This window comes from Pelobates fuscus, chromosome 3 (assembly GCF_036172605.1).
Source record: "Pelobates fuscus isolate aPelFus1 chromosome 3, aPelFus1.pri, whole genome shotgun sequence".
Classification (NCBI taxonomy): Eukaryota; Metazoa; Chordata; class Amphibia; order Anura; family Pelobatidae; genus Pelobates; species Pelobates fuscus.
The window spans coordinates 393,042,737-393,067,906 of NC_086319.1; the positions used below are offsets into that span (position 1 = coordinate 393,042,737).

At 39.0% G+C, this 25,170-nt stretch overlaps 16 non-coding genes across 16 annotated transcripts; all 16 read left to right on the top strand.

Moving 5' to 3' along the window:
* The first annotated feature begins 773 nt into the window (after positions 1–773).
* On the top strand, positions 774–847 carry TRNAT-AGU (transfer RNA threonine (anticodon AGU)). The gene has a single exon. It is a non-coding gene; the product is annotated as a tRNA-Thr (tRNA).
* Positions 848–2,142: 1,295 nt separating this feature from the next.
* On the top strand, positions 2,143–2,216 carry TRNAT-AGU (transfer RNA threonine (anticodon AGU)). Its single transcript has one exon. It is a non-coding gene; the product is annotated as a tRNA-Thr (tRNA).
* Positions 2,217–3,511: 1,295 nt separating this feature from the next.
* TRNAT-AGU (transfer RNA threonine (anticodon AGU)) lies at positions 3,512–3,585 on the top strand. Its single transcript has one exon. It is a non-coding gene; the product is annotated as a tRNA-Thr (tRNA).
* A 1,295-nt stretch (positions 3,586–4,880) lies between these two features.
* Positions 4,881–4,954, top strand: TRNAT-AGU (transfer RNA threonine (anticodon AGU)). Its single transcript has one exon. It is a non-coding gene; the product is annotated as a tRNA-Thr (tRNA).
* Positions 4,955–6,249: 1,295 nt separating this feature from the next.
* TRNAT-AGU (transfer RNA threonine (anticodon AGU)) lies at positions 6,250–6,323 on the top strand. The gene has a single exon. It is a non-coding gene; the product is annotated as a tRNA-Thr (tRNA).
* A 1,295-nt stretch (positions 6,324–7,618) lies between these two features.
* Positions 7,619–7,692, top strand: TRNAT-AGU (transfer RNA threonine (anticodon AGU)). The gene has a single exon. It is a non-coding gene; the product is annotated as a tRNA-Thr (tRNA).
* A 1,295-nt stretch (positions 7,693–8,987) lies between these two features.
* Positions 8,988–9,061, top strand: TRNAT-AGU (transfer RNA threonine (anticodon AGU)). The gene has a single exon. It is a non-coding gene; the product is annotated as a tRNA-Thr (tRNA).
* A 1,295-nt stretch (positions 9,062–10,356) lies between these two features.
* TRNAT-AGU (transfer RNA threonine (anticodon AGU)) lies at positions 10,357–10,430 on the top strand. The gene has a single exon. It is a non-coding gene; the product is annotated as a tRNA-Thr (tRNA).
* A 1,296-nt stretch (positions 10,431–11,726) lies between these two features.
* Positions 11,727–11,800, top strand: TRNAT-AGU (transfer RNA threonine (anticodon AGU)). Its single transcript has one exon. It is a non-coding gene; the product is annotated as a tRNA-Thr (tRNA).
* Positions 11,801–15,834: 4,034 nt separating this feature from the next.
* TRNAT-AGU (transfer RNA threonine (anticodon AGU)) lies at positions 15,835–15,908 on the top strand. Its single transcript has one exon. It is a non-coding gene; the product is annotated as a tRNA-Thr (tRNA).
* Positions 15,909–17,203: 1,295 nt separating this feature from the next.
* TRNAT-AGU (transfer RNA threonine (anticodon AGU)) lies at positions 17,204–17,277 on the top strand. The gene has a single exon. It is a non-coding gene; the product is annotated as a tRNA-Thr (tRNA).
* Positions 17,278–18,572: 1,295 nt separating this feature from the next.
* TRNAT-AGU (transfer RNA threonine (anticodon AGU)) lies at positions 18,573–18,646 on the top strand. The gene has a single exon. It is a non-coding gene; the product is annotated as a tRNA-Thr (tRNA).
* Positions 18,647–19,852: 1,206 nt separating this feature from the next.
* On the top strand, positions 19,853–19,926 carry TRNAT-AGU (transfer RNA threonine (anticodon AGU)). Its single transcript has one exon. It is a non-coding gene; the product is annotated as a tRNA-Thr (tRNA).
* Positions 19,927–21,221: 1,295 nt separating this feature from the next.
* On the top strand, positions 21,222–21,295 carry TRNAT-AGU (transfer RNA threonine (anticodon AGU)). The gene has a single exon. It is a non-coding gene; the product is annotated as a tRNA-Thr (tRNA).
* A 1,295-nt stretch (positions 21,296–22,590) lies between these two features.
* Positions 22,591–22,664, top strand: TRNAT-AGU (transfer RNA threonine (anticodon AGU)). The gene has a single exon. It is a non-coding gene; the product is annotated as a tRNA-Thr (tRNA).
* Positions 22,665–23,959: 1,295 nt separating this feature from the next.
* Positions 23,960–24,033, top strand: TRNAT-AGU (transfer RNA threonine (anticodon AGU)). The gene has a single exon. It is a non-coding gene; the product is annotated as a tRNA-Thr (tRNA).
* Positions 24,034–25,170: the final 1,137 nt, after the last annotated feature.

Below are 25,170 nucleotides of genomic sequence, written 5' to 3' on the forward strand. Positions count from 1 at the left end.
TTAAAACCTTTCTAAATATTTCCAAGCACATTCTCAATCTATTATTTGAAAGTCCTGAATACTCTCTCTCAATATGCTGGGACCTGTGATGGCAGCTGTGGACAAGACGGAGGCATGGGGAAGAAAGGCAATGGCCATCCATAAAAGTAACCAAAACCCAGACCCAAACACAGAACGCAGAGTTTGGTGAATTAGCTGCACAACTCAAGGTGGAGAAGGTGGTTTCCTATAGTACAATGTGTCCTGCAGAGGCAGCATTTAGCATTCTGTGTATACCCATGCTAGACATGGATAGTGGTCAGAAAAGAAAGTTCACTTTGGTAAAATTATCATGACTGAGGGAATTGAGTGAGGAAAGGAGAATAGAGTGGAGTATGAAAGGAGGGGGATCTTTTAGAGCTATAGTTATCCTCTATCAATTAATCAATCAGTCAAGTTCCAATCTTGTGCCACTGGGACAAAGTTAATCTTCAAAACTGATACTGCCACGGTCAGTGTGGAAATGTAGTTTATTACCTTCATAGCTGCGGGCAATATTTGAATGTTTGTTGACAACTGAGATGTATTTGCTATAAAGATGGATTGATGTCAATTAATCCTCCAATGATGTATCTCTTGGATAGAGAAAGGTCCAATCTGCCACCATTTGGAAAACGTAAAACAAGGATGGATTGATGTCAATTAATCCTCCAATGATGTATCTCTTGGATAGAGAAAGGTCCAATCTGCCATTATTTGGAAAACGTAAAACAAGGCATGAGCCAGTATGTTGTGGTGCTGTGGCTTAGTTGGTTAAAGCGCCTGTCTAGTAAACAGGAGATCCTGAGTTCGAATCTCAGCAGTGCCTATTTTAGCTCTAGAATTGGAAAACTATCTTATGTGCCTCATCATTATTGCACCGAATCTACATCTCTTGCGTTATGGCACATAAATCACACAAGAACAACCACTATATATTAAATATATGTTGACTGAAAATTCATCAACCTAAAATTTGTATTTGCTTGTCTGGCAGTTTAAAAAGGAGATACTATATGTGTCTATCTTATTTACTTCACAGGGTCATTCTCAGTTTATTTGATCCCCTAGAATGTTTGATTAAACCTTCTTTTTTTTTCTTGTGAAAGCAAGGCCTTTTTCCCATCAACTTTCTCAAAGGGTTTTCCAAAGAAGACTTCTTCCAGGAGACATATAGCACAGAGACGTGCTTTGGAAGCATAATCTGTGCCCCCGGATTACAACTATAAGGCTCTACGTGAAGCAAGTGAGAAAGCCATCCCGTTGGCAACCATCTTTTTAATATCCAGCAAAGATTCCAAGAATTATTCAGCTGCTAATCTGATTTTGGCCATTAAGTAACAGTTCTCTTTTAAAACCTTTCTAAATATTTCCAAGCACATTCTCAATCTATTATTTGAAAGTCCTGAATACTCTCTCTCAATATGCTGGGACCTGTGATGGCAGCTGTGGACAAGACGGAGGCATGGGGAAGAAAGGCAATGGCCATCCATAAAAGTAACCAAAACCCAGACCCAAACACAGAACGCAGAGTTTGGTGAATTAGCTGCACAACTCAAGGCGGAGAAGGTGGTTTCCTATAGTACAATGTGTCCTGCAGAGGCAGCATTTAGCATTCTTTGTATACCCATGCTAGACATGGATAGTGGTCAGAAAAGAAAGTTCACTTTGGTAAAATTATCATGACTGAGGGAATTGAGTGAGGAAAGGAGAATAGAGTGGAGTATGAAAGGAGGGGGATCTTTTAGAGCTATAGTTATCCTCTATCAATTAATCAATCAGTCAAGTTCCAATCTTGTGCCACTGGGACAAAGTTAATCTTCAAAACTGATACTGCCACGGCCAGTGTGGAAATGTAGTTCATTACCTTCATAGCAGCGGGCAATATTTGAATGTTTGTTGACAACTGAGATGTATTTGCTATAAAGATGGATTGATGTCAATTAATCCTCCAATGATGTATCTCTTGGATAGAGAAAGGTCCAATCTGCCACCATTTGGAAAACGTAAAACAAGGATGGATTGATGTCAATTAATCCTCCAATGATGTATCTCTTGGATAGAGAAAGGTCCAATCTGCCATAATTTGGAAAACGTAAAACAAGGCATGAGCCAGCATGTTGTGGTGCTGTGGCTTAGTTGGTTAAAGCGCCTGTCTAGTAAACAGGAGATCCTGAGTTCGAATCTCAGCAGTGCCTATTTTAGCTCTAGAATTGGAAAACTATCTTATGTGCCTCATCATTATTGCACCGAATCTACATCTCTTGCGTTATGGCACATAAATCACACAAGAACAACCACTATATATTAAATATATGTTGACTGAAAATTCATCAACCTAAAATTTGTATTTGCTTCTCTGGCAGTTTAAAAAGGAGATACTATATGTGTCTATCTTATTTACTTCACAGGGTCATTCTCAGTTTATTTGATCCCCTAGAATGTTTGATTAAACCTTCTTTTTTTTTCTTGTGAAAGCAAGGCCTTTTTCCCATCAACTTTCTCAAAGGGTTTTCCAAAGAAGACTTCTTCCAGGAGACATATAGCACAGAGACGTGCTTTGGAAGCATAATCTGTGCCCCCGGATTACAACTATAAGGCTCTACGTGAAGCAAGTGAGAAAGCCATCCCGTTGGCAACCATCTTTTTAATATCCAGCAAAGATTCCAAGAATTATTCAGCTGCTAATCTGATTTTGGCCATTAAGTAACAGTTCTCTTTTAAAACCTTTCTAAATATTTCCAAGCACATTCTCAATCTATTATTTGAAAGTCCTGAATACTCTCTCTCAATATGCTGGGACCTGTGATGGCAGCTGTGGACAAGACGGAGGCATGGGGAAGAAAGGCAATGGCCATCCATAAAAGTAACCAAAACCCAGACCCAAACACAGAACGCAGAGTTTGGTGAATTAGCTGCACAACTCAAGGCGGAGAAGGTGGTTTCCTATAGTACAATGTGTCCTGCAGAGGCAGCATTTAGCATTCTTTGTATACCCATGCTAGACATGGATAGTGGTCAGAAAAGAAAGTTCACTTTGGTAAAATTATCATGACTGAGGGAATTGAGTGAGGAAAGGAGAATAGAGTGGAGTATGAAAGGAGGGGGATCTTTTAGAGCTATAGTTATCCTCTATCAATTAATCAATCAGTCAAGTTCCAATCTTGTGCCACTGGGACAAAGTTAATCTTCAAAACTGATACTGCCACGGTCAGTGTGGAAATGTAGTTTATTACCTTCATAGCTGCGGGCAATATTTGAATGTTTGTTGACAACTGAGATGTATTTGCTATAAAGATGGATTGATGTCAATTAATCCTCCAATGATGTATCTCTTGGATAGAGAAAGGTCCAATCTGCCACCATTTGGAAAACGTAAAACAAGGATGGATTGATGTCAATTAATCCTCCAATGATGTATCTCTTGGATAGAGAAAGGTCCAATCTGCCATTATTTGGAAAACGTAAAACAAGGCATGAGCCAGTATGTTGTGGTGCTGTGGCTTAGTTGGTTAAAGCGCCTGTCTAGTAAACAGGAGATCCTGAGTTCGAATCTCAGCAGTGCCTATTTTAGCTCTAGAATTGGAAAACTATCTTATGTGCCTCATCATTATTGCACCGAATCTACATCTCTTGCGTTATGGCACATAAATCACACAAGAACAACCACTATATATTAAATATATGTTGACTGAAAATTCATCAACCTAAAATTTGTATTTGCTTCTCTGGCAGTTTAAAAAGGAGATACTATATGTGTCTATCTTATTTACTTCACAGGGTCATTCTCAGTTTATTTGATCCCCTAGAATGTTTGATTAAACCTTCTTTTTTTTTCTTGTGAAAGCAAGGCCTTTTTCCCATCAACTTTCTCAAAGGGTTTTCCAAAGAAGACTTCTTCCAGGAGACATATAGCACAGAGTAGTGCTTTGGAAGCATAATCTGTGCCCCCGGATTACAACTATAAGGCTCTACGTGAAGCAAGTGAGAAAGCCATCCCGTTGGCAACCATCTTTTTAATATCCAGCAAAGATTCCAAGAATTATTCAGCTGCTAATCTGATTTTGGCCATTAAGTAACAGTTCTCTTTTAAAACCTTTCTAAATATTTCCAAGCACATTCTCAATCTATTATTTGAAAGTCCTGGATACTCTCTCTCAATATGCTGGGACCTGTGATGGCAGCTGTGGACAAGACGGAGGCATGGGGAAGAAAGGCAATGGCCATCCATAAAAGTAACCAAAACCCAGACCCAAACACAGAACGCAGAGTTTGGTGAATTAGCTGCACAACTCAAGGCGGAGAAGGTGGTTTCCTATAGTACAATGTGTCCTGCAGAGGCAGCATTTAGCATTCTTTGTATACCCATGCTAGACATGGATAGTGGTCAGAAAAGAAAGTTCACTTTGGTAAAATTATCATGACTGAGGGAATTGAGTGAGGAAAGGAGAATAGAGTGGAGTATGAAAGGAGGGGGATCTTTTAGAGCTATAGTTATCCTCTATCAATTAATCAATCAGTCAAGTTCCAATCTTGTGCCACTGGGACAAAGTTAATCTTCAAAACTGATACTGCCACGGTCAGTGTGGAAATGTAGTTTATTACCTTCATAGCTGCGGGCAATATTTGAATGTTTGTTGACAACTGAGATGTATTTGCTATAAAGATGGATTGATGTCAATTAATCCTCCAATGATGTATCTCTTGGATAGAGAAAGGTCCAATCTGCCACCATTTGGAAAACGTAAAACAAGGATGGATTGATGTCAATTAATCCTCCAATGATGTATCTCTTGGATAGAGAAAGGTCCAATCTGCCATTATTTGGAAAACGTAAAACAAGGCATGAGCCAGTATGTTGTGGTGCTGTGGCTTAGTTGGTTAAAGCGCCTGTCTAGTAAACAGGAGATCCTGAGTTCGAATCTCAGCAGTGCCTATTTTAGCTCTAGAATTGGAAAACTATCTTATGTGCCTCATCATTATTGCACCGAATCTACATCTCTTGCGTTATGGCACATAAATCACACAAGAACAACCACTATATATTAAATATATGTTGACTGAAAATTCATCAACCTAAAATTTGTATTTGCTTCTCTGGCAGTTTAAAAAGGAGATACTATATGTGTCTATCTTATTTACTTCACAGGGTCATTCTCAGTTTATTTGATCCCCTAGAATGTTTGATTAAACCTTCTTTTTTTTTCTTGTGAAAGCAAGGCCTTTTTCCCATCAACTTTCTCAAAGGGTTTTCCAAAGAAGACTTCTTCCAGGAGACATATAGCACAGAGACGTGCTTTGGAAGCATAATCTGTGCCCCCGGATTACAACTATAAGGCTCTACGTGAAGCAAGTGAGAAAGCCATCCCGTTGGCAACCATCTTTTTAATATCCAGCAAAGATTCCAAGAATTATTCAGCTGCTAATCTGATTTTGGCCATTAAGTAACAGTTCTCTTTTAAAACCTTTCTAAATATTTCCAAGCACATTCTCAATCTATTATTTGAAAGTCCTGAATACTCTCTCTCAATATGCTGGGACCTGTGATGGCAGCTGTGGACAAGACGGAGGCATGGGGAAGAAAGGCAATGGCCATCCATAAAAGTAACCAAAACCCAGACCCAAACACAGAACGCAGAGTTTGGTGAATTAGCTGCACAACTCAAGGCGGAGAAGGTGGTTTCCTATAGTACAATGTGTCCTGCAGAGGCAGCATTTAGCATTCTTTGTATACCCATGCTAGACATGGATAGTGGTCAGAAAAGAAAGTTCACTTTGGTAAAATTATCATGACTGAGGGAATTGAGTGAGGAAAGGAGAATAGAGTGGAGTATGAAAGGAGGGGGATCTTTTAGAGCTATAGTTATCCTCTATCAATTAATCAATCAGTCAAGTTCCAATCTTGTGCCACTGGGACAAAGTTAATCTTCAAAACTGATACTGCCACGGTCAGTGTGGAAATGTAGTTTATTACCTTCATAGCTGCGGGCAATATTTGAATGTTTGTTGACAACTGAGATGTATTTGCTATAAAGATGGATTGATGTCAATTAATCCTCCAATGATGTATCTCTTGGATAGAGAAAGGTCCAATCTGCCACCATTTGGAAAACGTAAAACAAGGTCGGATTGATGTCAATTAATCCTCCAATGATGTATCTCTTGGATAGAGAAAGGTCCAATCTGCCATTATTTGGAAAACGTAAAACAAGGCATGAGCCAGTATGTTGTGGTGCTGTGGCTTAGTTGGTTAAAGCGCCTGTCTAGTAAACAGGAGATCCTGAGTTCGAATCTCAGCAGTGCCTATTTTAGCTCTAGAATTGGAAAACTATCTTATGTGCCTCATCATTATGGCACCGAATCTACATCTCTTGCGTTATGGCACATAAATCACACAAGAACAACCACTATATATTAAATATATGTTGACTGAAAATTCATCAACCTAAAATTTGTATTTGCTTCTCTGGCAGTTTAAAAAGGAGATACTATATGTGTCTATCTTATTTACTTCACAGGGTCATTCTCAGTTTATTTGATCCCCTAGAATGTTTGATTAAACCTTCTTTTTTTTTCTTGTGAAAGCAAGGCCTTTTTCCCATCAACTTTCTCAAAGGGTTTTCCAAAGAAGACTTCTTCCAGGAGACATATAGCACAGAGACGTGCTTTGGAAGCATAATCTGTGCCCCCGGATTACAACTATAAGGCTCTACGTGAAGCAAGTGAGAAAGCCATCCCGTTGGCAACCATCTTTTTAATATCCAGCAAAGATTCCAAGAATTATTCAGCTGCTAATCTGATTTTGGCCATTAAGTAACAGTTCTCTTTTAAAACCTTTCTAAATATTTCCAAGCACATTCTCAATCTATTATTTGAAAGTCCTGAATACTCTCTCTCAATATGCTGGGACCTGTGATGGCAGCTGTGGACAAGACGGAGGCATGGGGAAGAAAGGCAATGGCCATCCATAAAAGTAACCAAAACCCAGACCCAAACACAGAACGCAGAGTTTGGTGAATTAGCTGCACAACTCAAGGCGGAGAAGGTGGTTTCCTATAGTACAATGTGTCCTGCAGAGGCAGCATTTAGCATTCTTTGTATACCCATGCTAGACATGGATAGTGGTCAGAAAAGAAAGTTCACTTTGGTAAAATTATCATGACTGAGGGAATTGAGTGAGGAAAGGAGAATAGAGTGGAGTATGAAAGGAGGGGGATCTTTTAGAGCTATAGTTATCCTCTATCAATTAATCAATCAGTCAAGTTCCAATCTTGTGCCACTGGGACAAAGTTAATCTTCAAAACTGATACTGCCACGGTCAGTGTGGAAATGTAGTTTATTACCTTCATAGCTGCGGGCAATATTTGAATGTTTGTTGACAACTGAGATGTATTTGCTATAAAGATGGATTGATGTCAATTAATCCTCCAATGATGTATCTCTTGGATAGAGAAAGGTCCAATCTGCCACCATTTGGAAAACGTAAAACAAGGTCGGATTGATGTCAATTAATCCTCCAATGATGTATCTCTTGGATAGAGAAAGGTCCAATCTGCCATTATTTGGAAAACGTAAAACAAGGCATGAGCCAGTATGTTGTGGTGCTGTGGCTTAGTTGGTTAAAGCGCCTGTCTAGTAAACAGGAGATCCTGAGTTCGAATCTCAGCAGTGCCTATTTTAGCTCTAGAATTGGAAAACTATCTTATGTGCCTCATCATTATTGCACCGAATCTACATCTCTTGCGTTATGGCACATAAATCACACAAGAACAACCACTATATATTAAATATATGTTGACTGAAAATTCATCAACCTAAAATTTGTATTTGCTTCTCTGGCAGTTTAAAAAGGAGATACTATATGTGTCTATCTTATTTACTTCACAGGGTCATTCTCAGTTTATTTGATCCCCTAGAATGTTTGATTAAACCTTCTTTTTTTTTCTTGTGAAAGCAAGGCCTTTTTCCCATCAACTTTCTCAAAGGGTTTTCCAAAGAAGACTTCTTCCAGGAGACATATAGCACAGAGACGTGCTTTGGAAGCATAATCTGTGCCCCCGGATTACAACTATAAGGCTCTACGTGAAGCAAGTGAGAAAGCCATCCCGTTGGCAACCATCTTTTTAATATCCAGCAAAGATTCCAAGAATTATTCAGCTGCTAATCTGATTTTGGCCATTAAGTAACAGTTCTCTTTTAAAACCTTTCTAAATATTTCCAAGCACATTCTCAATCTATTATTTGAAAGTCCTGAATACTCTCTCTCAATATGCTGGGACCTGTGATGGCAGCTGTGGACAAGACGGAGGCATGGGGAAGAAAGGCAATGGCCATCCATAAAAGTAACCAAAACCCAGACCCAAACACAGAACGCAGAGTTTGGTGAATTAGCTGCACAACTCAAGGCGGAGAAGGTGGTTTCCTATAGTACAATGTGTCCTGCAGAGGCAGCATTTAGCATTCTTTGTATACCCATGCTAGACATGGATAGTGGTCAGAAAAGAAAGTTCACTTTGGTAAAATTATCATGACTGAGGGAATTGAGTGAGGAAAGGAGAATAGAGTGGAGTATGAAAGGAGGGGGATCTTTTAGAGCTATAGTTATCCTCTATCAATTAATCAATCAGTCAAGTTCCAATCTTGTGCCACTGGGACAAAGTTAATCTTCAAAACTGATACTGCCACGGTCAGTGTGGAAATGTAGTTTATTACCTTCATAGCTGCGGGCAATATTTGAATGTTTGTTGACAACTGAGATGTATTTGCTATAAAGATGGATTGATGTCAATTAATCCTCCAATGATGTATCTCTTGGATAGAGAAAGGTCCAATCTGCCACCATTTGGAAAACGTAAAACAAGGATGGATTGATGTCAATTAATCCTCCAATGATGTATCTCTTGGATAGAGAAAGGTCCAATCTGCCATTATTTGGAAAAAGTAAAACAATGCATGAGCCAGTATGTTGTGGTGCTGTGGCTTAGTTGGTTAAAGCGCCTGTCTAGTAAACAGGAGATCCTGAGTTCGAATCTCAGCAGTGCCTATTTTAGCTCTAGAATTGGAAAACTATCTTATGTGCCTCATCATTATTGCACCGAATCTACATCTCTTGCGTTATGGCACATAAATCACACAAGAACAACCACTATATATTAAATATATGTTGACTGAAAATTCATCAACCTAAAATTTGTATTTGCTTCTCTGGCAGTTTAAAAAGGAGATACTATATGTGTCTATCTTATTTACTTCACAGGGTCATTCTCAGTTTATTTGATCCCCTAGAATGTTTGATTAAACCTTCTTTTTTTTTCTTGTGAAAGCAAGGCCTTTTTCCCATCAACTTTCTCAAAGGGTTTTCCAAAGAAGACTTCTTCCAGGAGACATATAGCACAGAGACGTGCTTTGGAAGCATAATCTGTGCCCCCGGATTACAACTATAAGGCTCTACGTGAAGCAAGTGAGAAAGCCATCCCGTTGGCAACCATCTTTTTAATATCCAGCAAAGATTCCAAGAATTATTCAGCTGCTAATCTGATTTTGGCCATTAAGTAACAGTTCTCTTTTAAAACCTTTCTAAATATTTCCAAGCACATTCTCAATCTATTATTTGAAAGTCCTGAATACTCTCTCTCAATATGCTGGGACCTGTGATGGCAGCTGTGGACAAGACGGAGGCATGGGGAAGAAAGGCAATGGCCATCCATAAAAGTAACCAAAACCCAGACCCAAACACAGAACGCAGAGTTTGGTGAATTAGCTGCACAACTCAAGGCGGAGAAGGTGGTTTCCTATAGTACAATGTGTCCTGCAGAGGCAGCATTTAGCATTCTTTGTATACCCATGCTAGACATGGATAGTGGTCAGAAAAGAAAGTTCACTTTGGTAAAATTATCATGACTGAGGGAATTGAGTGAGGAAAGGAGAATAGAATGGAGTATGAAAGGAGGGGGATCTTTTAGAGCTATAGTTATCCTCTATCAATTAATCAATCAGTCAAGTTCCAATCTTGTGCCACTGGGACAAAGTCAATCTTCAAAACTGATACTGCCACGGTCAGTGTGGAAATGTAGTTTATTACCTTCATAGCTGTGGGCAATATTTGAATGTTTGTTGACAACTGAGATGTATTTGCTATAAAGATGGATTGATGTCAATTAATCCTCCAATGATGTATCTCTTGGATAGAGAAAGGTCCAATCTGCCACCATTTGGAAAACGTAAAACAAGGATGGATTGATGTCAATTAATCCTCCAATGATGTATCTCTTGGATAGAGAAAGGTCCAATCTGCCATTATTTGGAAAACGTAAAACAAGGCATGAGCCAGTATGTTGTGGTGCTGTGGCTTAGTTGGTTAAAGTGCCTGTCTAGTAAACAGGAGATCCTGAGTTCGAATCTCAGCAGTGCCTATTTTAGCTCTAGAATTGGAAAACTATCTTATGTGCCTCATCATTATTGCACCGAATCTACATCTCTTGCGTTATGGCACATAAATCACACAAGAACAACCACTATATATTAAATATATGTTGACTGAAAATTCATCAACCTAAAATTTGTATTTGCTTCTCTGGCAGTTTAAAAAGGAGATACTATATGTGTCTATCTTATTTACTTCACAGGGTCATTCTCAGTTTATTTGATCCCCTAGAATGTTTGATTAAACCTTCTTTTTTTTTTCTTGTGAAAGCAAGGCCTTTTTCCCATCAACTTTCTCAAAGGGTTTTCCAAAGAAGACTTCTTCCAGGAGACATATAGCACAGAGACGTGCTTTGGAAGCATAATCTGTGCCCCCGGATTACAACTATAAGGCTCTACGTGAAGCAAGTGAGAAAGCCATCCCGTTGGCAACCATCTTTTTAATATCCAGCAAAGATTCCAAGAATTATTCAGCTGCTAATCTGATTTTGGCCATTAAGTAACAGTTCTCTTTTAAAACCTTTCTAAATATTTCCAAGCACATTCTCAATCTATTATTTGAAAGTCCTGAATACTCTCTCTCAATATGCTGGGACCTGTGATGGCAGCTGTGGACAAGACGGAGGCATGGGGAAGAAAGGCAATGGCCATCCATAAAAGTAACCAAAACCCAGACCCAAACGCAGAACGCAGAGTTTGGTGAATTAGCTGCACAACTCAAGGCGGAGAAGGTGGTTTCCTATAGTACAATGTGTCCTGCAGAGGCAGCATTTAGCATCCTTTGTATACCCATGCTAGACATGGATAGTGGTCAGAAAAGAAAGTTCACTTTGGTAAAATTATCATGACTGAGGGAATTGAGTGAGGAAAGGAGAATAGAGTGGAGTATGAAAGGAGGGGGATCTTTTAGAGCTATAGTTATCCTCTATCAATTAATCAATCAGTCAAGTTCCAATCTTGTGCCACTGGGACAAAGTCAATCTTCAAAACTGATACTGCCACGGTCAGTGTGGAAATGTAGTTTATTACCTTCATAGCTGTGGGCAATATTTGAATGTTTGTTGACAACTGAGATGTATTTGCTATAAAGATGGATTGATGTCAATTAATCCTCCAATGATGTATCTCTTGGATAGAGAAAGGTCCAATCTGCCACCATTTGGAAAACGTAAAACAAGGATGGATTGATGTCAATTAATCCTCCAATGATGTATCTCTTGGATAGAGAAAGGTCCAATCTGCCATTATTTGGAAAACGTAAAACAAGTCATGAGCCAGTATGTTGTGGTGCTGTGGCTTAGTTGGTTAAAGCGCCTGTCTAGTAAACAGGAGATCCTGAGTTCGAATCTCAGCAGTGCCTATTTTAGCTCTAGAATTGGAAAACTATCTTATGTGCCTCATCATTATTGCACCGAATCTACATCTCTTGCGTTATGGCACATAAATCACACAAGAACAACCACTATATATTAAATATATGTTGACTGAAAATTCATCAACCTAAAATTTGTATTTGCTTCTCTGGCAGTTTAAAAAGGAGATACTATATGTGTCTATCTTATTTACTTCACAGGGTCATTCTCAGTTTATTTGATCCCCTAGAATGTTTGATTAAACCTTCTTTTTTTTTCTTGTGAAAGCAAGGCCTTTTTCCCATCAACTTTCTCAAAGGGTTTTCCAAAGAAGACTTCTTCCAGGAGACATATAGCACAGAGACGTGCTTTGGAAGCATAATCTGTGCCCCCGGATTACAACTATAAGGCTCTACGTGAAGCAAGTGAGAAAGCCATCCCGTTGGCAACCATCTTTTTAATATCCAGCAAAGATTCCAAGAATTATTCAGCTGCTAATCTGATTTTGGCCATTAAGTAACAGTTCTCTTTTAAAACCTTTCTAAATATTTCCAAGCACATTCTCAATCTATTATTTGAAAGTCCTGAATACTCTCTCTCAATATGCTGGGACCTGTGATGGCAGCTGTGGACAAGACGGAGGCATGGGGAAGAAAGGCAATGGCCATCCATAAAAGTAACCAAAACCCAGACCCAAACACAGAACGCAGAGTTTGGTGAATTAGCTGCACAACTCAAGGCGGAGAAGGTGGTTTCCTATAGTACAATGTGTCCTGCAGAGGCAGCATTTAGCATTCTTTGTATACCCATGCTAGACATGGATAGTGGTCAGAAAAGAAAGTTCACTTTGGTAAAATTATCATGACTGAGGGAATTGAGTGAGGAAAGGAGAATAGAGTGGAGTATGAAAGGAGGGGGATCTTTTAGAGCTATAGTTATCCTCTATCAATTAATCAATCAGTCAAGTTCCAATCTTGTGCCACTGGGACAAAGTTAATCTTCAAAACTGATACTGCCACGGTCAGTGTGGAAATGTAGTTTATTACCTTCATAGCTGCGGGCAATATTTGAATGTTTGTTGACAACTGAGATGTATTTGCTATAAAGATGGATTGATGTCAATTAATCCTCCAATGATGTATCTCTTGGATAGAGAAAGGTCCAATCTGCCACCATTTGGAAAACGTAAAACAAGGATGGATTGATGTCAATTAATCCTCCAATGATGTATCTCTTGGATAGAGAAAGGTCCAATCTGCCATTATTTGGAAAACGTAAAACAAGGCATGAGCCAGTATGTTGTGATGCTGTGGCTTAGTTGGTTAAAGTACCTGTCTAGTAAACAGGAGATCTTGAGTTCGAATCTCAGCAGTGCCTATTTTAGCTCTAGAATTGGAAAACTATCTTATGTGCCTCATCATTATTGCACCGAATCTACATCTCTTGCGTTATGGCACATAAATCACACAAGAACAACCACTATATATTAAATATATGTTGACTGAAAATTCATCAACCTAAAATTTGTATTTGCTTCTCTGGCAGTTTAAAAAGGAGATACTATATGTGTCTATCTTATTTACTTCACAGGGTCATTCTCAGTTTATTTGATCCCCTAGAATGTTTGATTAAACCTTCTTTTTTTTTTCTTGTGAAAGCAAGGCCTTTTTCCCATCAACTTTCTCAAAGGGTTTTCCAAAGAAGACTTCTTCCAGGAGACATATAGCACAGAGACGTGCTTTGGAAGCATAATCTGTGCCCCCGGATTACAACTATAAGGCTCTACGTGAAGCAAGTGAGAAAGCCATCCCGTTGGCAACCATCTTTTTAATATCCAGCAAAGATTCCAAGAATTATTCAGCTGCTAATCTGATTTTGGCCATTAAGTAACAGTTCTCTTTTAAAACCTTTCTAAATATTTCCAAGCACATTCTCAATCTATTATTTGAAAGTCCTGAATACTCTCTCTCAATATGCTGGGACCTGTGATGGCAGCTGTGGACAAGACGGAGGCATGGGGAAGAAAGGCAATGGCCATCCATAAAAGTAACCAAAACCCAGACCCAAACGCAGAACGCAGAGTTTGGTGAATTAGCTGCACAACTCAAGGCGGAGAAGGTGGTTTCCTATAGTACAATGTGTCCTGCAGAGGCAGCATTTAGCATCCTTTGTATACCCATGCTAGACATGGATAGTGGTCAGAAAAGAAAGTTCACTTTGGTAAAATTATCATGACTGAGGGAATTGAGTGAGGAAAGGAGAATAGAGTGGAGTATGAAAGGAGGGGGATCTTTTAGAGCTATAGTTATCCTCTATCAATTAATCAATCAGTCAAGTTCCAATCTTGTGCCACTGGGACAAAGTCAATCTTCAAAACTGATACTGCCACGGTCAGTGTGGAAATGTAGTTTATTACCTTCATAGCTGTGGGCAATATTTGAATGTTTGTTGACAACTGAGATGTATTTGCTATAAAGATGGATTGATGTCAATTAATCCTCCAATGATGTATCTCTTGGATAGAGAAAGGTCCAATCTGCCACCATTTGGAAAACGTAAAACAAGGATGGATTGATGTCAATTAATCCTCCAATGATGTATCTCTTGGATAGAGAAAGGTCCAATCTGCCATTATTTGGAAAACGTAAAACAAGGCATGAGCCAGTATGTTGTGATGCTGTGGCTTAGTTGGTTAAAGTGCCTGTCTAGTAAACAGGAGATCTTGAGTTCGAATCTCAGCAGTGCCTATTTTAGCTCTAGAATTGGAAAACTATCTTATGTGCCTCATCATTATTGCACCGAATCTACATCTCTTGCGTTATGGCACATAAATCACACAAGAACAACCACTATATATTAAATATATGTTGACTGAAAATTCATCAACCTAAAATTTGTATTTGCTTCTCTGGCAGTTTAAAAAGGAGATACTATATGTGTCTATCTTATTTACTTCACAGGGTCATTCTCAGTTTATTTGATCCCCTAGAATGTTTGATTAAACCTTCTTTTTTTTTCTTATGAAAGCAAGGCCTTTTTCCCATCAACTTTCTCAAAGGGTTTTCCAAAGAAGACTTCTTCCAGGAGACATATAGCACAGAGACGTGCTTTGGAAGCATAATCTGTGCCCCCGGATTACAACTATAAGGCTCTACGTGAAGCAAGTGAGAAAGCCATCCCGTTGGCAACCATCTTTTTAATATCCAGCAAAGATTCCAAGAATTATTCAGCTGCTAATCTGATTTTGGCCATTAAGTAACAGTTCTCTTTTAAAACCTTTCTAAATATTTCCAAGCACATTCTCAATCTATTATTTGAAAGTCCTGAATACTCTCTCTCAATATGCTGGGACCTGTGATGGCAGCTGTGGACAAGACGGAGGCATGGGGAAGAAAGGCAATGGCCATCCATAAAAGTAACCAAAACCCAGACCCAAACGCAGAACGCAGAGTTTGGTGAATTAGCTGCACAACTCAAGGCGGAGAAGGTGGTTTCCTATAGTACAATGTGTCCTGCAGAGGCAGCATTTAGCATCCTTTGTATACCCATGCTAGACATGGATAGTGGTCAGAAAAGAAAGTTCACTTTGGTAAAATTATCATGACCGAGGGAATTGAGTGAGGAAAGGAGAATAGAGTGGAGTATGAAAGGAGGGGGATCTTTTAGAGCTATAGTTATCCTCTATCAATTAATCAATCAGTCAAGTTCCAATCTTGTGCCACTGGGACAAAGTTAATCTTCAAAACTGATACTGCCACGGTCAGTGTGGAAATGTAGTTTATTACCTTCATAGCTGCGGGCAATATTTGAATGTTTGTTGACAACTGAGATGTATTTGCTATAAAGATGGATTGATGTCAATTAATCCTCCAATGATGTATCTCTTGGATAGAGAAAGGTCCAATCTGCCACCATTTGGAAAACGTAAAACAAGGATGGATTGATGTCAATTAATCCTCCAATGATGTATCTCTTGGATAGAGAAAGGTCCAATCTGCCATTATTTGGAAAACGTAAAACAAGGCATGAGCCGGTATGTTGTGGTGCTGTGGCTTAGTTGGTTAAAGCGCCTGTCTAGTAAACAGGAGATCCTGAGTTCGAATCTCAGCAGTGCCTATTTTAGCTCTAGAATTGGAAAACTATCTTATGTGCCTCATCATTATTGCACCGAATCTACATCTCTTGCGTTATGGCACATAAATCACACAAGAACAACCACTATATATTAAATATATGTTGACTGAAAATTCATCAACCTAAAATTTGTATTTGCTTCTCTGGCAGTTTAAAAAGGAGATACTATATGTGTCTATCTTATTTACTTCACAGGGTCATTCTCAGTTTATTTGATCCCCTAGAATGTTTGATTAAACCTTCTTTTTTTTTCTTGTGAAAGCAAGGCCTTTTTCCCATCAACTTTCTCAAAGGGTTTTCCAAAGAAGACTTCTTCCAGGAGACATATAGCACAGAGACGTGCTTTGGAAGCATAATCTGTGCCCCCGGATTACAACTATAAGGCTCTACGTGAAGCAAGTGAGAAAGCCATCCCGTTGGCAACCATCTTTTTAATATCCAGCAAAGATTCCAAGAATTATTCAGCTGCTAATCTGATTTTGGCCATTAAGTAACAGTTCTCTTTTAAAACATTTCTAAATATTTCCAAGCACATTCTCAATCTATTATTTGAAAGTCCTGAATACTCTCTCTCAATATGCTGGGACCTGTGATGGCAGCTGTGGACAAGACGGAGGCATGGGGAAGAAAGGCAATGGCCATCCATAAAAGTAACCAAAACCCAGACCCAAACACAGAACGCAGAGTTTGGTGAATTAGCTGCACAACTCAAGGCGGAGAAGGTGGTTTCCTATAGTACAATGTGTCCTGCAGAGGCAGCATTTAGCATTCTTTGTATACCCATGCTAGACATGGATAGTGGTCAGAAAAGAAAGTTCACTTTGGTAAAATTATCATGACTGAGGGAATTGAGTGAGGAAAGGAGAATAGAGTGGAGTATGAAAGGAGGGGGATCTTTTAGAGCTATAGTTATCCTCTATCAATTAATCAATCAGTCAAGTTCCAATCTTGTGCCACTGGGACAAAGTTAATCTTCAAAACTGATACTGCCACGGTCAGTGTGGAAATGTAGTTTATTACCTTCATAGCTGCGGGCAATATTTGAATGTTTGTTGACAACTGAGATGTATTTGCTATAAAGATGGATTGATGTCAATTAATCCTCCAATGATGTATCTCTTGGATAGAGAAAGGTCCAATCTGCCACCATTTGGAAAACGTAAAACAAGGATGGATTGATGTCAATTAATCCTCCAATGATGTATCTCTTGGATAGAGAAAGGTCCAATCTGCCATTATTTGGAAAACGTAAAACAAGGCATGAGCCAGTATGTTGTGGTGCTGTGGCTTAGTTGGTTAAAGCGCCTGTCTAGTAAACAGGAGATCCTGAGTTCGAATCTCAGCAGTGCCTATTTTAGCTCTAGAATTGGAAAACTATCTTATGTGCCTCATCATTATTGCACCGAATCTACATCTCTTGCGTTATGGCACATAAATCACACAAGAACAACCACTATATATTAAATATATGTTGACTGAAAATTCATCAACCTAAAATTTGTATTTGCTTGTCTGGCAGTTTAAAAAGGAGATACTATATGTGTCTATCTTATTTACTTCACAGGGTCATTCTCAGTTTATTTGATCCCCTAGAATGTTTGATTAAACCTTCTTTTTTTTTCTTGTGAAAGCAAGGCCTTTTTCCCATCAACTTTCTCAAAGGGTTTTCCAAAGAAGACTTCTTCCAGGAGACATATAGCACAGAGACGTGCTTTGGAAGCATAATCTGTGCCCCCGGATTACAACTATAAGGCTCTACGTGAAGCAAGTGAGAAAGCCATCCCGTTGGCAACCATCTTTTTAATATCCAGCAAAGATTCCAAGAATTATTCAGCTGCTAATCTGATTTTGGCCATTAAGTAACAGTTCTCTTTTAAAACCTTTCTAAATATTTCCAAGCACATTCTCAATCTATTATTTGAAAGTCCTGAATACTCTCTCTCAATATGCTGGGACCTGTGATGGCAGCTGTGGACAAGACGGAGGCATGGGGAAGAAAGGCAATGGCCATCCATAAAAGTAACCAAAACCCAGACCCAAACACAGAACGCAGAGTTTGGTGAATTAGCTGCACAACTCAAGGCGGAGAAGGTGGTTTCCTATAGTACAATGTGTCCTGCAGAGGCAGCATTTAGCATTCTTTGTATACCCATGCTAGACATGGATAGTGGTCAGAAAAGAAAGTTCACTTTGGTAAAATTATCATGACTGAGGGAATTGAGTGAGGAAAGGAGAATAGAGTGGAGTATGAAAGGAGGGGGATCTTTTAGAGCTATAGTTATCCTCTATCAATTAATCAATCAGTCAAGTTCCAATCTTGTGCCACTGGGACAAAGTTAATCTTCAAAACTGATACTGCCACGGTCAGTGTGGAAATGTAGTTTATTACCTTCATAGCTGCGGGCAATATTTGAATGTTTGTTGACAACTGAGATGTATTTGCTATAAAGATGGATTGATGTCAATTAATCCTCCAATGATGTATCTCTTGGATAGAGAAAGGTCCAATCTGCCACCATTTGGAAAACGTAAAACAAGGTCGGATTGATGTCAATTAATCCTCCAATGATGTATCTCTTGGATAGAGAAAGGTCCAATCTGCCATTATTTGGAAAACGTAAAACAAGGCATGAGCCAGTATGTTGTGGTGCTGTGGCTTAGTTGGTTAAAGCGCCTGTCTAGTAAACAGGAGATCCTGAGTTCGAATCTCAGCAGTGCCTATTTTAGCTCTAGAATTGGAAAACTATCTTATGTGCCTCATCATTATTGCACCGAATCTACATCTCTTGCGTTATGGCACATAAATCACACAAGAACAACCACTATATATTAAATATATGTTGACTGAAAATTCATCAACCTAAAATTTGTATTTGCTTCTCTGGCAGTTTAAAAAGGAGATACTATATGTGTCTATCTTATTTACTTCACAGGGTCATTCTCAGTTTATTTGATCCCCTAGAATGTTTGATTAAACCTTCTTTTTTTTTCTTGTGAAAGCAAGGCCTTTTTCCCATCAACTTTCTCAAAGGGTTTTCCAAAGAAGACTTCTTCCAGGAGACATATAGCACAGAGACGTGCTTTGGAAGCATAATCTGTGCCCCCGGATTACAACTATAAGGCTCTACGTGAAGCAAGTGAGAAAGCCATCCCGTTGGCAACCATCTTTTTAATATCCAGCAAAGATTCCAAGAATTATTCAGCTGCTAATCTGATTTTGGCCATTAAGTAACAGTTCTCTTTTAAAACCTTTCTAAATATTTCCAAGCACATTCTAAATCTATTATTTGAAAGTCCTGAATACTCTCTCTCAATATGCTGGGACCTGTGATGGCAGCTGTGGACAAGACGGAGGCATGGGGAAGAAAGGCAATGGCCATCCATAAAAGTAACCAAAACCCAGACCCAAACACAGAACGCAGAGTTTGGTGAATTAGCTGCACAACTCAAGGCGGAGAAGGTGGTTTCCTATAGTACAATGTGTCCTGCAGAGGCAGCATTTAGCATTCTTTGTATACCCATGCTAGACATGGATAGTGGTCAGAAAAGAAAGTTCACTTTGGTAAAATTATCATGACTGAGGGAATTGAGTGAGGAAAGGAGAATAGAGTGGAGTATGAAAGGAGGGGGATCTTTTAGAGCTATAGTTATCCTCTATCAATTAATCAATCAGTCAAGTTCCAATCTTGTGCCACTGGGACAAAGTTAATCTTCAAAACTGATACTGCCACGGTCAGTGTGGAAATGTAGTTTATTACCTTCATAGCTGCGGGCAATATTTGAATGTTTGTTGACAACTGAGATGTATTTGCTATAAAGATGGATTGATGTCAATTAATCCTCCAATGATGTATCTCTTGGATAGAGAAAGGTCCAATCTGCCATTATTTGGAAAACGTAAAACAAGGCATGAGCCAGTATGTTGTGGTGCTGTGGCTTAGTTGGTTAAAGCGCCTGTCTAGTAAACAGGAGATCCTGAGTTCGAATCTCAGCAGTGCCTATTTTAGCTCTAGAATTGGAAAACTATCTTATGTGCCTCATCATTATTGCACCGAATCTACATCTCTTGCGTTATGGCACATAAATCACACAAGAACAACCACTATATATTAAATATATGTTGACTGAAAATTCATCAACCTAAAATTTGTATTTGCTTCTCTGGCAGTTTAAAAAGGAGATACTATATGTGTCTATCTTATTTACTTCACAGGGTCATTCTCAGTTTATTTGATCCCCTAGAATGTTTGATTAAACCTTCTTTTTTTTTCTTGTGAAAGCAAGGCCTTTTTCCCATCAACTTTCTCAAAGGGTTTTCCAAAGAAGACTTCTTCCAGGAGACATATAGCACAGAGACGTGCTTTGGAAGCATAATCTGTGCCCCCGGATTACAACTATAAGGCTCTACGTGAAGCAAGTGAGAAAGCCATCCCGTTGGCAACCATCTTTTTAATATCCAGCAAAGATTCCAAGAATTATTCAGCTGCTAATCTGATTTTGGCCATTAAGTAACAGTTCTCTTTTAAAACCTTTCTAAATATTTCCAAGCACATTCTCAATCTATTATTTGAAAGTCCTGAATACTCTCTCTCAATATGCTGGGACCTGTGATGGCAGCTGTGGACAAGACGGAGGCATGGGGAAGAAAGGCAATGGCCATCCATAAAAGTAACCAAAACCCAGACCAAAACACAGAACGCAGAGTTTGGTGAATTAGCTGCACAACTCAAGGCGGAGAAGGTGGTTTCCTATAGTACAATGTGTCCTGCAGAGGCAGCATTTAGCATTCTTTGTATACCCATGCTAGACATGGATAGTGGTCAGAAAAGAAAGTTCACTTTGGTAAAATTATCATGACTGAGGGAATTGAGTGAGGAAAGGAGAATAGAGTGGAGTATGAAAGGAGGGGGATCTTTTAGAGCTATAGTTATCCTCTATCAATTAATCAATCAGTCAAGTTCCAATCTTGTGCCACTGGGACAAAGTTAATCTTCAAAACTGATACTGCCACGGTCAGTGTGGAAATGTAGTTTATTACCTTCATAGCTGCGGGCAATATTTGAATGTTTGTTGACAACTGAGATGTATTTGCTATAAAGATGGATTGATGTCAATTAATCCTCCAATTATGTATCTCTTGGATAGAGAAAGGTCCAATCTGCCACCATTTGGAAAACGTAAAACAAGGATGGATTGATGTCAATTAATCCTCCAATGATGTATCTCTTGGATAGAGAAAGGTCCAATCTGCCATTATTTGGAAAACGTAAAACAAGGCATGAGCCAGTATGTTGTGGTGCTGTGGCTTAGTTGGTTAAAGCGCCTGTCTAGTAAACAGGAGATCCTGAATTCGAATCTCAGCAGTGTCTATTTTAGCTCTAGAATTGGAAAACTATCTTATGTGCCTCATCATTATTGCACCGAATCTACATCTCTTGCGTTATGGCACATAAATCACACAAGAACAACCACTATATATTAAATATATGTTGACTGAAAATTCATCAACCTAAAATTTGTATTTGCTTCTCTGGCAGTTTAAAAAGGAGATACTATATGTGTCTATCTTATTTACTTCACAGGGTCATTCTCAGTTTATTTGATCCCCTAGAATGTTTGATTAAACCTTCTTTTTTTTTCTTGTGAAAGCAAGGCCTTTTTCCCATCAACTTTCTCAAAGGGTTTTCCAAAGAAGACTTCTTCCAGGAGACATATAGCACAGAGACGTGCTTTGGAAGCATAATCTGTGCCCCCGGATTACAACTATAAGGCTCTACGTGAAGCAAGTGAGAAAGCCATCCCGTTGGCAACCATCTTTTTAATATCCAGCAAAGATTCCAAGAATTATTCAGCTGCTAATCTGATTTTGGCCATTAAGTAACAGTTCTCTTTTAAAACCTTTCTAAATATTTCCAAGCACATTCTCAATCTATTATTTGAAAGTCCTGAATACTCTCTCTCAATATGCTGGGACCTGTGATGGCAGCTGTGGACAAGACGGAGGCATGGGGAAGAAAGGCAATGGCCATCCATAAAAGTAACCAAAACCCAGACCCAAACACAGAACGCAGAGTTTGGTGAATTAGCTGCACAACTCAAGGCGGAGAAGGTGGTTTCCTATAGTACAATGTGTCCTGCAGAGGCAGCATTTAGCATTCTTTGTATTCCCATGCTAGACATGGATAGTGGTCAGAAAAGAAAGTTCACTTTGGTAAAATTATCATGACTGAGGGAATTGAGTGAGGAAAGGAGAATAGAGTGGAGTATGAAAGGAGGGGGATCTTTTAGAGCTATAGTTATCCTCTATCAATTAATCAATCAGTCAAGTTCCAATCTTGTGCCACTGGGACAAAGTTAATCTTCAAAACTGATACTGCCACGGTCAGTGTGGAAATGTAGTTTATTACCTTCATAGCTGCGGGCAATATTTGAATGTTTGTTGACAACTGAGATGTATTTGCTATAAAGATGGATTGATGTCAATTAATCCTCCAATTATGTATCTCTTGGATAGAGAAAGGTCCAATCTGCCACCATTTGGAAAACGTAAAACAAGGATGGATTGATGTCAATTAATCCTCCAATGATGTATCTCTTGGATAGAGAAAGGTCCAATCTGCCATTATTTGGAAAACGTAAAACAAGGCATGAGCCAGTATGTTGTGGTGCTGTGGCTTAGTTGGTTAAAGCGCCTGTCTAGTAAACAGGAGATCCTGAATTCGAATCTCAGCAGTGCCTATTTTAGCTCTAGAATTGGAAAACTATCTTATGTGCCTCATCATTATTGCACCGAATCTACATCTCTTGCGTTATGGCACATAAATCACACAAGAACAACCACTATATATTAAATATATGTTGACTGAAAATTCATCAACCTAAAATTTGTATTTGCTTCTCTGGCAGTTTAAAAAGGAGATACTATATGTGTCTATCTTATTTACTTCACAGGGTCATTCTCAGTTTATTTGATCCCCTAGAATGTTTGATTAAACCTTCTTTTTTTTTCTTGTGAAAGCAAGGCCTTTTTCCCATCAACTTTCTCAAAGGGTTTTCCAAAGAAGACTTCTTCCAGGAGACATATAGCACAGAGACGTGCTTTGGAAGCATAATCTGTGCCCCCGGATTACAACTATAAGGCTCTACGTGAAGCAAGTGAGAAAGCCATCCCGTTGGCAACCATCTTTTTAATATCCAGCAAAGATTCCAAGAATTATTCAGCTGCTAATCTGATTTTGGCCATTAAGTAACAGTTCTCTTTTAAAACCTTTCTAAATATTTCCAAGCACATTCTCAATCTATTATTTGAAAGTCCTGAATACTCTCTCTCAATATGCTGGGACCTGTGATGGCAGCTGTGGACAAGACGAAGGCATGGGGAAGAAAGGCAATGGCCATCCATAAAAGTAACCAAAACCCAGACCCAAACACAGAACGCAGAGTTTGGTGAATTAGCTGCACAACTCAAGGCGGAGAAGGTGGTTTCCTATAGTACAATGTGTCCTGCAGAGGCAGCATTTAGCATTCTTTGTATTCCCATGCTAGACATGGATAGTGGTCAGAAAAGAAAGTTCACTTTGGTAAAATTATCATGACTGAGGGAATTGAGTGAGGAAAGGAGAATAGAGTGGAGTATGAAAGGAGGGGGATCTTTTAGAGCTATAGTTATCCTCTATCAATTAATCAATCAGTCAAGTTCCAATCTTGTGCCACTGGGACAAAGTTAATCTTCAAAACTGATACTGCCACGGTCAGTGTGGAAATGTAGTTTATTACCTTCATAGCTGCGGGCAATATTTGAATGTTTGTTGACAACTGAGATGTATTTGCTATAAAGATGGATTGATGTCAATTAATCCTCCAATGATGTATCGCTTGGATAGAGAAAGGTCCAATCTGCCACCATTTGGAAAACGTAAAACAAGGATGGATTGATGTCAATTAATCCTCCAATGATGTATCTCTTGGATAGAGAAAGGTCCAATCTGCCATTATTTGGAAAACGTAAAACAAGGCATGAGCCAGTATGTTGTGGTGCTGTGGCTTAGTTGGTTAAAGCGCCTGTCTAGTAAACAGGAGATCCTGAGTTCGAATCTCAGCAGTGCCTATTTTAGCTCTAGAATTGGAAAACTATCTTATGTGCCTCATCATTATTGCACCGAATCTACATCTCTTGCGTTATGGCACATAAATCACACAAGAACAACCACTATATATTAAATATATGTTGACTGAAAATTCATCAACCTAAAATTTGTATTTGCTTCTCTGGCAGTTTAAAAAGGAGATACTATATGTGTCTATCTTATTTACTTCACAGGGTCATTCTCAGTTTATTTGATCCCCTAGAATGTTTGATTAAACCTTCTTTTTTTTTCTTGTGAAAGCAAGGCCTTTTTCCCATCAACTTTCTCAAAGGGTTTTCCAAAGAAGACTTCTTCCAGGAGACATATAGCACAGAGACGTGCTTTGGAAGCATAATCTGTGCCCCCGGATTACAACTATAAGGCTCTACGTGAAGCAAGTGAGAAAGCCATCCCGTTGGCAACCATCTTTTTAATATCCAGCAAAGATTCCAAGAATTATTCAGCTGCTAATCTGATTTTGGCCATTAAGTAACAGTTCTCTTTTAAAACCTTTCTAAATATTTCCAAGCACATTCTCAATCTATTATTTGAAAGTCCTGAATACTCTCTCTCAATATGCTGGGACCTGTGATGGCAGCTGTGGACAAGACGGAGGCATGGGGAAGAAAGGCAATGGCCATCCATAAAAGTAACCAAAACCCAGACCCAAACACAGAACGCAGAGTTTGGTGAATTAGCTGCACAACTCAAGGCGGAGAAGGTGGTTTCCTATAGTACAATGTGTCCTGCAGAGGCAGCATTTAGCATTCTTTGTATACCCATGCTAGACATGGATAGTGGTCAGAAAAGAAAGTTCACTTTGGTAAAATTATCATGACTGAGGGAATTGAGTGAGGAAAGGAGAATAGAGTGGAGTATGAAAGGAGGGGGATCTTTTAGAGCTATAGTTATTCTCTATCAATTAATCAATCAGTCAAGTTCCAATCTTGTGCCACTGGGACAAAGTTAATCTTCAAAACTGGTACTGCCACGGTCAGTGTGGAAATGTAGTTTATTACCTTCATAGCTGCGGGCAATATTTGAATGTTTGTTGACAACTGAGATGTATTTGCTATAAAGATGGATTGATGTCAATTAATCCTCCAATGATGTATCGC